The sequence below is a fragment of the Oncorhynchus keta genome, chromosome 35 (genome assembly GCF_023373465.1).
Source record: "Oncorhynchus keta strain PuntledgeMale-10-30-2019 chromosome 35, Oket_V2, whole genome shotgun sequence".
Taxonomy (NCBI): Eukaryota; Metazoa; Chordata; class Actinopteri; order Salmoniformes; family Salmonidae; genus Oncorhynchus; species Oncorhynchus keta.
The window spans coordinates 26,243,200-26,251,677 of NC_068455.1; the positions used below are offsets into that span (position 1 = coordinate 26,243,200).

At 41.9% G+C, this 8,478-nt stretch overlaps 1 pseudogene; it reads left to right on the plus strand.

The window, feature by feature from the left end:
- Window positions 1–4,442: 4,442 nt before the first annotated feature.
- Window positions 4,443–7,504, plus strand: LOC118369226 (gamma-aminobutyric acid receptor subunit gamma-1-like; annotated as a pseudogene).
- The last annotated feature ends 974 nt before the right edge of the window (window positions 7,505–8,478 follow it).

Here is an 8,478-nt window from a genome sequence, read left to right on the forward strand (position 1 = left end):
AACCGACTTGCCAAAACTATAGTTTGTTAACAAGAAATGTGTGGATTGGTTGAAAAACGAGTTTTAATGATTCCAACTTAAGTGTATGTAAACTTCGTACTTCAACTGTACATGTCGTATGAGTAATGTAAGATTTGTAAACATTATTAAGTGGCATTATTTAGAGTGGCATTGTTTAAAGTGACTTGTGATTAGAGGTCTACCGATTAATCGGAATGGCCGATAACAATCGGAAATCTTTTTTATTTTATTTTTATACCTTTATTTAACTAGGCAAGTCAGTTAAGAACACATTCTTATTTTCAATGACGGCCGAGGAACGGTGGGTTAACTGCCTTGTTCAGGGGCAGAACTACAGATTGTCACCTTGTCAGCTCAGGGGAACCAATCTTGCAACCTTACAGTTAACTAGTCCAACGCGCTAACCACCTGCCTCTCATTGCACTCCAGGAGGAGCCTGCCTGTTACGTGAATGCAGTAGAAGCCAAAGTAAGTTGCTAGCTAGCATCAAACTTATCTTGTAAAAAACAAACAATCAATCAATCATAATCACTAGTTATAACTACACATGGTTGATGATATTACTAGTTTATCTAGCGTGTCCTGCGTTGCATATAATCGATGCAACACTGGGGGATGATTTAACAAAAGCGTATTTGCGAAAAAAGCACAATCATTGGACGACTGTACCTAACCATAAACACCAATGCCTTTCTTAAAATCAATACACAGAAGTATATATTTTTAAACCTGCATATTTAGCTAAAAGAAATCCAGGTTAGCAGGCAATATTAACCAGGTGAAATTGTGTCACTTCTCTTGCGTTCGTTACACGCAGAGTCAGGGTATATGCAACAGTTTGGGCAGCCTGGCCCCTTGCGAACTAATTTGCCAGAATTTTACATAATTATGACGTAACATTGAAGGTTGTGCAATGTAACAATAATATTTAGACTATTTAGACAGGATGCCACCCGTTAGATAAAATACCGAACGGTTCCGAATTTCACTGAAATAATAAACGTTTTGTTTTCGAAATTATAGTTTCCGGATTCGACCATATTAATGACCAAAGGCTCGTATTTCTGTGTGTTATGTTATAATTAAGTCTATGATTTGATAGAGCAGTCTGACTGAGCGATGGTAGCCAGCAGCATGCTCGTAAGCATTCATTCAAACAGCACTTTCGTGAGTTTTGCCAGCAGCCTTCGCAAGCACAGCGCTGTTTGACTTCAAGCCTATCAGCCTAATGGCTGGTGTAATCGATGTGAAATGGCTAGCTAGTTAGCGGGGTGCGTGCTAATAGCGTTTCAAATGTCACTCGCTCTGAGACTTGGAGTAGTTATTCCCCTGGCTCTGCAAGGGCTGCGGCTTTTGTGGAGCGATGGGTAACGCTGCTTCGAGTGTGGCTGTTGTCGTTGTGTTCCTGGTTCGAGCCCAGGGAGGAGCGAGGAGAGGGACAGAAGCTATACTGTTACACTGGCAATACTAAAGTGCCTATAAGAACATACAATAGTCAAAGGTATATGAAATACAAATGGTATAGAGAGAAATAGTCCTATAAATACTATATTAACTACAACCTAAAACCTCTTACCTTGGAATATTGAAGTATCATGTTAAAAGGAACCACCAACTTTCATATGTTCTCATGTTCTGAGCAAGGAACTCAAAAGTTAGCTTTTTTACATGGCACATATTGCACTTTTACTTCTCCAATACTTTGTTTTTGCATTATTCAAACCAAATTGAACATGTTTAATTATTTATTTGAGGCTAATTGTATTTTTATTGATGTATTATATTAAGTTAAAATAAGTGTTCATTCAGTATTGTTGTAATTGTCATTATTACAAATAAATAAATACAAATCGTCCGATTAATCGGTATCGGCTTTTGTTGGTCAACCAATAATCGGTATCGGTATCGGTATCGGTACGGAAAAATCATAATCGGTCGACCTCTACTAGTGATCCATTTACTAAAGTGTCCAGTGATTGGTTCTCAATGTCTCAATGCCTCTCTGAGGTAGTGATGGCTGTTTAGCAGTCTGATGGCCTTGAGATAGAAGCTGTTTCTCAATCTCTCGGTCCCAGCTTTGATACACCTGAACTGACTTCGCCTTCTGGATGATAGCAGTGTGAACAGCCAGTGGCTCAGGTGGTTGTTGTCCTTGATGATAATTTTGGCCTTCCTGTGACATCGGGAGCTGTAGGTGTCCTGGGTGGCGGGGAGTTTGCCCCTGGTGATGCGTTGTGTAGACCGCACCACCCTCTGGAGAGCCTTGCGGTTGAGGTTGGTGCAGTTGCCGTACCAGGCTGTGATACAGCCCGACAGCATGCTCTCGATTGTGCATCTGTACAAGTTTGTCAGGGTTTTGGGTGACAAGCCACATTTCTTCAGCCTCCTGAGGTTGAAGAGGCACTCTTGCGCCTTCTTCACCACACTGTCTGTGTGGGTGGACCATTTCAGTTTGTCTGTGATGTGTACGCCCAGGAACTTATAACTTACACCTTCTCCACTGCTGTCCCATACATAAATCTGTCCCAACAGCAGAGCATTCTGTTCAGCACCATGGAGTGAATCCTTACCACTGCTACACGATTACTGCTTGTCTAGCTTGCTAGCTAAGATTTAGAATGTTTGATGTGAACATGATCAGGCCAATCAAAGCTACAGTAGATATAACGCGATTTGACATCATGTTATCTGTGGCCAATGACTTGAGCCTTCTTTATGGGCACTTCTAATGTAAATATATGACAGCAGCCAAGGGGGCTTGAACTTTTTATCTCTCCCTGTAGATTTTGCGGTGACCCCATGAGTGACGGAACACTGAGCCAATCACGGCTCAACTAGGGAAGATTACCAACACCTACGCTCTGTATTTTCTTCTGGCTGCCCCTCCAACACAGAAAGCACTGAGCTAGTGTGAAACACCTGTATTTTGGAACTGCCTGTCTTAATAAAGCAAAAAGAGACCATGTTTGTATGAGGCTTTACTAACTAAATATATATATATATATTTTCATTGTTTGCAGTGACTGATATGTCACACGTATTAATGCCAAAACAGGCAACAAACTAATTGTATTATTATTATTATTTTTTTAAATGGGCCCACCTGCCCTGAATGATGGGTCGCCACCGTGTACAGTACGATGTACCACTGCCAGCATGGGTTTGAATCCAGCCAACTTTCAGCAGTTATTTGCCTACCTTTCACTCTCTCTCTATCAAATAAACAAACAAAATACTTAATGTCTACTTGTAGTATATTCAAGGTTAAAAAAAGGCTTCTAAAGTCTGTGATTTCCACTTGAACATTTCAGACTTGATTTGCCCTTACAAAAAATTTACTTTATCAATACGTACATAAATGTCCATTAATTATAATCTACACAATAATTTATATTTCCTGTTGCTGCAGGATAGATTTTCTGCTGTGAGAAACTGGTCAAATTAAGATCCGGTCTTAAAATCTGTCTTGTCATGTGGTTGTGAATAGGTTGTTTCACTTCAATGAGGGTTTGTACAGTATGTAGTGCATTGATGCTCTTCTTTGAAACATAATGATTACAGGAGAGCAACAATCGAATACATCACCCAGCATGTGGCACATACTTTAGGCCCTGTAGTGTATGTGGACACCCGCTCGTCAAACACCTCATTCCAAAATCATGGTCATTAATAGGGAGTTGGTCCCCTCTTTGCTGCTATAACAGCCTCCAGTCTTCTGGCAAGTTTTTTCACTGGATGTTTGAACATTGCTGCGTGGACTTGCTTCCATTCAGCCACAAGAGCATTAGTGAACCCGGGCACTGATGTTGGCCGATTAGGACTGGCTCGCAGTCGGCGTTCCAATTCATCCCAAAGGTGTTTGATGGGGTTGCGGTCAAGGCTCTGTGCAGGCCAGTCAAGTTCTTCCACACCGATCTCGACAAACCATATTTATATAGACTTTGCTTTGTGCACGGGGGCATTGTCATGCTGAAACAGGAAATGGCCTTCTCCAAACTGTTGCCACGAAGTTGGAAGCACATAATCATCTAGAATGTCATTGTATGCTGTAGTGGGGCCTAGCCCGAACCATGTAAAACAGCCCCAGACCATTATTCCTCCTCTACCAAACTTTACAATTGGCACTATGCATTGGAGCAGGTAGCATTCTCCTGGCATCCGCCTAACCCAGATTCGTCCATCGGAATGCCAGATGGTGAAGCATGATTCATCACTCCAGAAAATACGTTTCCACTGCTCCAGAGTCCAATGGGTCCAGCCGATGCTTGGCTGGACCCATTGGACCCAGCTGTTGCGCATGTTGATCTTAGGCTTGTATATAGCTGCTCGCACATGGAAACCCATTTCATAAAGCTCCATATGAACAGTTCTTGTGCTGACATTGCTTCTTCTTTGCCCAGACGTGGTATGACAATCGCCTCAAGTTCAACAGCTCCATGAAAGTCCTGATGCTCAACAGCAATATGGTGGGAAAGATCTGGATTCCTGACACCTTTTTTCGGATTCAAGAAAGTCTGATGCCCACTGGATCACCACTCGAAACAGTCTGCTGCGACTGTGGAACAACGGAAGAGTGATGTACACACTGACGTAGAAGTATTACTGCTGCCATTCTGTGTTCTCGAAGACTCTGTGTTTAATACTCGTTGTATGTTCAGCTCTAGTTTGTGCATCTGTACTTTTGTCTTGTAGCCCTCTTTTAGGCACCAGGTATTTGTCAAAGCATGATCTTGAAGCCATTGTTTGCTTTCCCTGGCATTTGTTTAGATAAAGGAGAGGAAAACACTTCGTAATTGTTATGATCAACTCTGTTTGGAAGGAAAAAACACACTACAAAATCAATGTAAAACATCATAAAGAATGAACTTTTCTTTGTCATGACTCTGTTTTTGTCATGTTGACCAGTAAGGCGGAATGCTGCCTTAAGCTGCATAACTTTCCCATGGACGAGCACTCGTGTCCGCTGGAGTTTCCGAGCTGTAGGTGTGTTTAAACACTCTCCCTGTTTTGATCCGTCATTTCGACTTCAGCTTCAGTAGCCAGCCCAGAGAGGGTGTCAGAGTGGGCCAGCATTAGGAGTCACAGCACCCCACAAGCCCATCTGCTTGAGGTTGGCCCTTCAGCCTGTAAAGTCTATCATCTCCTCCACCAGGGGAGATGGGAGGTCACAAAGTCCCTATTCTCTGACAGACTAATGAATTATGCAGCCCCACCCTCCAAACTGATTAATGCTCTATCTGTGACATTCTCCATCCATCTTGCATTGTGCTTCAGCGTCTCATGTCTCGTTGTCATGATCTTAACCCCCAGCGTAGACTGAAGGGCATCCCATGGTTAAAGGACATATTCCATCCTGAATGCTGCCCTGCTTGGCCATATAGTATGCCCTCTGAGGTGAACTGAGATTCACTGTTGTGTTCTGGTTTGTGGCTTCTACAAGCCTGGACAATGAGAGGTTCTTAATGTTACATGTGTGTGTGTTGTGTGTGTTCAACCGTACACCCCTCTCTAGATGGCTTCCTAAAAATGAGATTCTGTACCATTGGCAAAAGCGTTCTGTGGAAGTGGCCGACCAAAGGTACTGGAGACTCTACCAGTTTGCTTTCGTCGGTTTACGTAACACATCAGACGTGGCACATAGACGGTCAGGTAATTGATATGGATGACATCCATCCTTTTTTAAAGTGTACATTTGCCTCTGGTTTGAGGAGAGATGGTTAAAATTTTACGAAAATATGCGACAAAAGTTCACTTTTACATGTGTGTATGTTTCTCTCTTGATGTCTAATATGTTATCTTGACAATATTTTTTGACCTGAGTTGGAATGGGCTACTTTACTATTCAGATGTACATCCCCTGTAGCATGATCATGGTGCTGTCATGGGTCTCTTTTTGGATCAACAAAGATGCTGTCCCCGCCAGGACCTCTTTAGGTATGATCAAGCCTCTATAGTTTCTTACGGTCCTTAATAATGTCAGACTAAAGAACAGCTAAATCATTAGCCTCAGTCAGTTGAACACACAAAGTCAGTTCAACCAGCTAAATTGTTCAACTGTCTTTGTGACTTCCTGTGCAGGAATCACCACAGTGCTTACAATGACAACGCTGAGCACCATCTCAAGGAAGTCACTTCCCAAGGTATCCTATGTGACGGCGATGGACCTGTTTGTTCCTGTCTGCTTCATCTTCACGTTTGCTGCTCTGATGGAGTATGGGACTCTACACTACTTCACCAGCAACAGGCAGAACAAGAAGAATAAGGACAAACATTCTCAGCAGGTAGAGATGCCACTGTTGCTTCCCCGTAGCTTCTGCCATTTCATTTGAAGATGCACATTTTTAAAGGTAATGTATCAATTTTCCAGTTTTAAAAACAAGGCAAGTAATCAAATTACAGTAATGTAAATGGAGGATTCTCATGAAAGTTGTGTGAACATGCACATACCATTTTTTTGTAATCAACTGTGAAATACTGCGTAACAGCAGATAACCTTGACAATGAGTCAATCTGCATACATCAACCAAACAAATGGAAGTAGAAAGGGAGCTGCAGTACCTTCGTTCTCTGACACTAACATCATTACTTTGAACATTCCAGTTTCAAAGATCAAATTCGTTAGTCATGATGTTGCCTTTAACTCAAGGTATTATATTGTTTGCATTAACTAAGGGATTAAGATATATTTAATTTAGAACGTCAGAGTGCCTGTGTTCTTTAATATTATTTACTTGGGTTTGAAAGACTTTGTGAGGCAAAGATTTTTGATGGGAGAGTACACACACACCTGGCAGAGGAGTGGTAGTGCAGAGACGGCATGTGTCACCACTGTGAATGATCACGCATCCCTTCAACTGGGTCTGCTGTGATATTGAGCAGAGAAAAGGAAATCCCTGTAAGCTCCGTACAAATGGCAACGTCGTCTATTCTGAAAAGCAATCAGCGTGAAATGCAGTGAAAAAGGCAAATTTACCACTTAAGAGAGACCACTCTGTTCTTCTTAACATATTCCCACAGCCACGTGATGAATTTAAATGTGAAATATTGCATTTATGGTAATGATCTTCAGAAATCCCATTCACCCCGAATGGCAGCTATTTTGTGAGAGAAAGATAACCACACGTGATATATATACAATTTAAAGTGAATGGTAAATAAAAGTCCTGTCTTGAAGCGTATTCCCAGAAAGATCTGAATTTCTGAATCATGATTGTAATATTTACCTACAGAAATCCAGCCGCATGGTGAACATTAGGCCAGTGACGTCACTGCTCCAGATGAATAACATCGGCCCCTACCAAGACGAGGATGTTTACGCCTATGTGTGTTTGGATGGGAAGGGCTGCACCAGCTTCTTCTGCTGCTTCGACAACTGTCGCTCTGGAGCCTGGCGCATGTCGGAGTCTAGAAGATCGGGATATTCTCCCTCACTGCCTTTGGGTTTTTCAACCTGGTCTACTGGATCGGGTATCTGTACTTATAAAATAAATTGAGTTTAGCAAAGAGGAGCAATAGCCTTTTACTTCAGAGAAAACAGGTCAAATTGTTTGTTGATTCTCTTTACTTGCTATTCTTGGCACTGTTGACGATAAGACTGGAGGGTGTAGTTCTTTGCACTTTGAAGCCAGTGAATAATTTGAAGCCAGTAAAATTGCTTCTTCTCACCAATATTTGAGCAGCTCCAATGTTTGTACCTGTACTATATTTCTAGGCAACAGCTCACAGATGAAGGCAGCAGGGTCGAACAAGGCCAGACTCTGGGTCATAGGCCTACCAAGGGTTGCAAAGGTACCAGTAATTTACCAAAGTTACTGGAATCTTCTGTAATTTTGGTAATTAACAGAAAATCTATGGCAATCTATCATAACTTTGGTAATTTATACTTGGATAACTTACATTTGTTTTATTCAATATTCATTTATTATATCTGTGTCCATGAGTTTAGTAGATATACCATATGTCACACCCTGATCTGGTTTACCTGTCCTTGTGATTGTCTTCACCCCCTCCAGGTGTCACCCATCTTCCCCATTATCCCCTGTGTATATTTACTTATTTATATTTATTTATTTATATTTATATTTATTTATGTTTGTCCGTTGCCAGTTCGTCTTGTTTATCAAGACAACCAGCGTTTTGTTTCTCAGTGCCTGCTTTTTCCCAGTCTCTCTTTTCTCACCCTCCTGGTTTTGACCCATGCCTGCCCTGACTCCGAGCCCGCCTACCTGACCACTCTGCCTGTCCCTGAGCCTGCCTGCCGTCCGATACCGTTGCCTCACCTCTGGTTTACTGACTCCAGCCTGTCTTGACCAGTCTATTGCCTGCCCCTATTGGATCATTAAACTATTGTTTATTCGACGTGGTCTGCATCTGGGTCTTACCTTCATACTTGACACCATATCTTTCAAGAGAAAATAGCGTCATTCATTTGAAAAGCATCTAATAAACAATGCCATT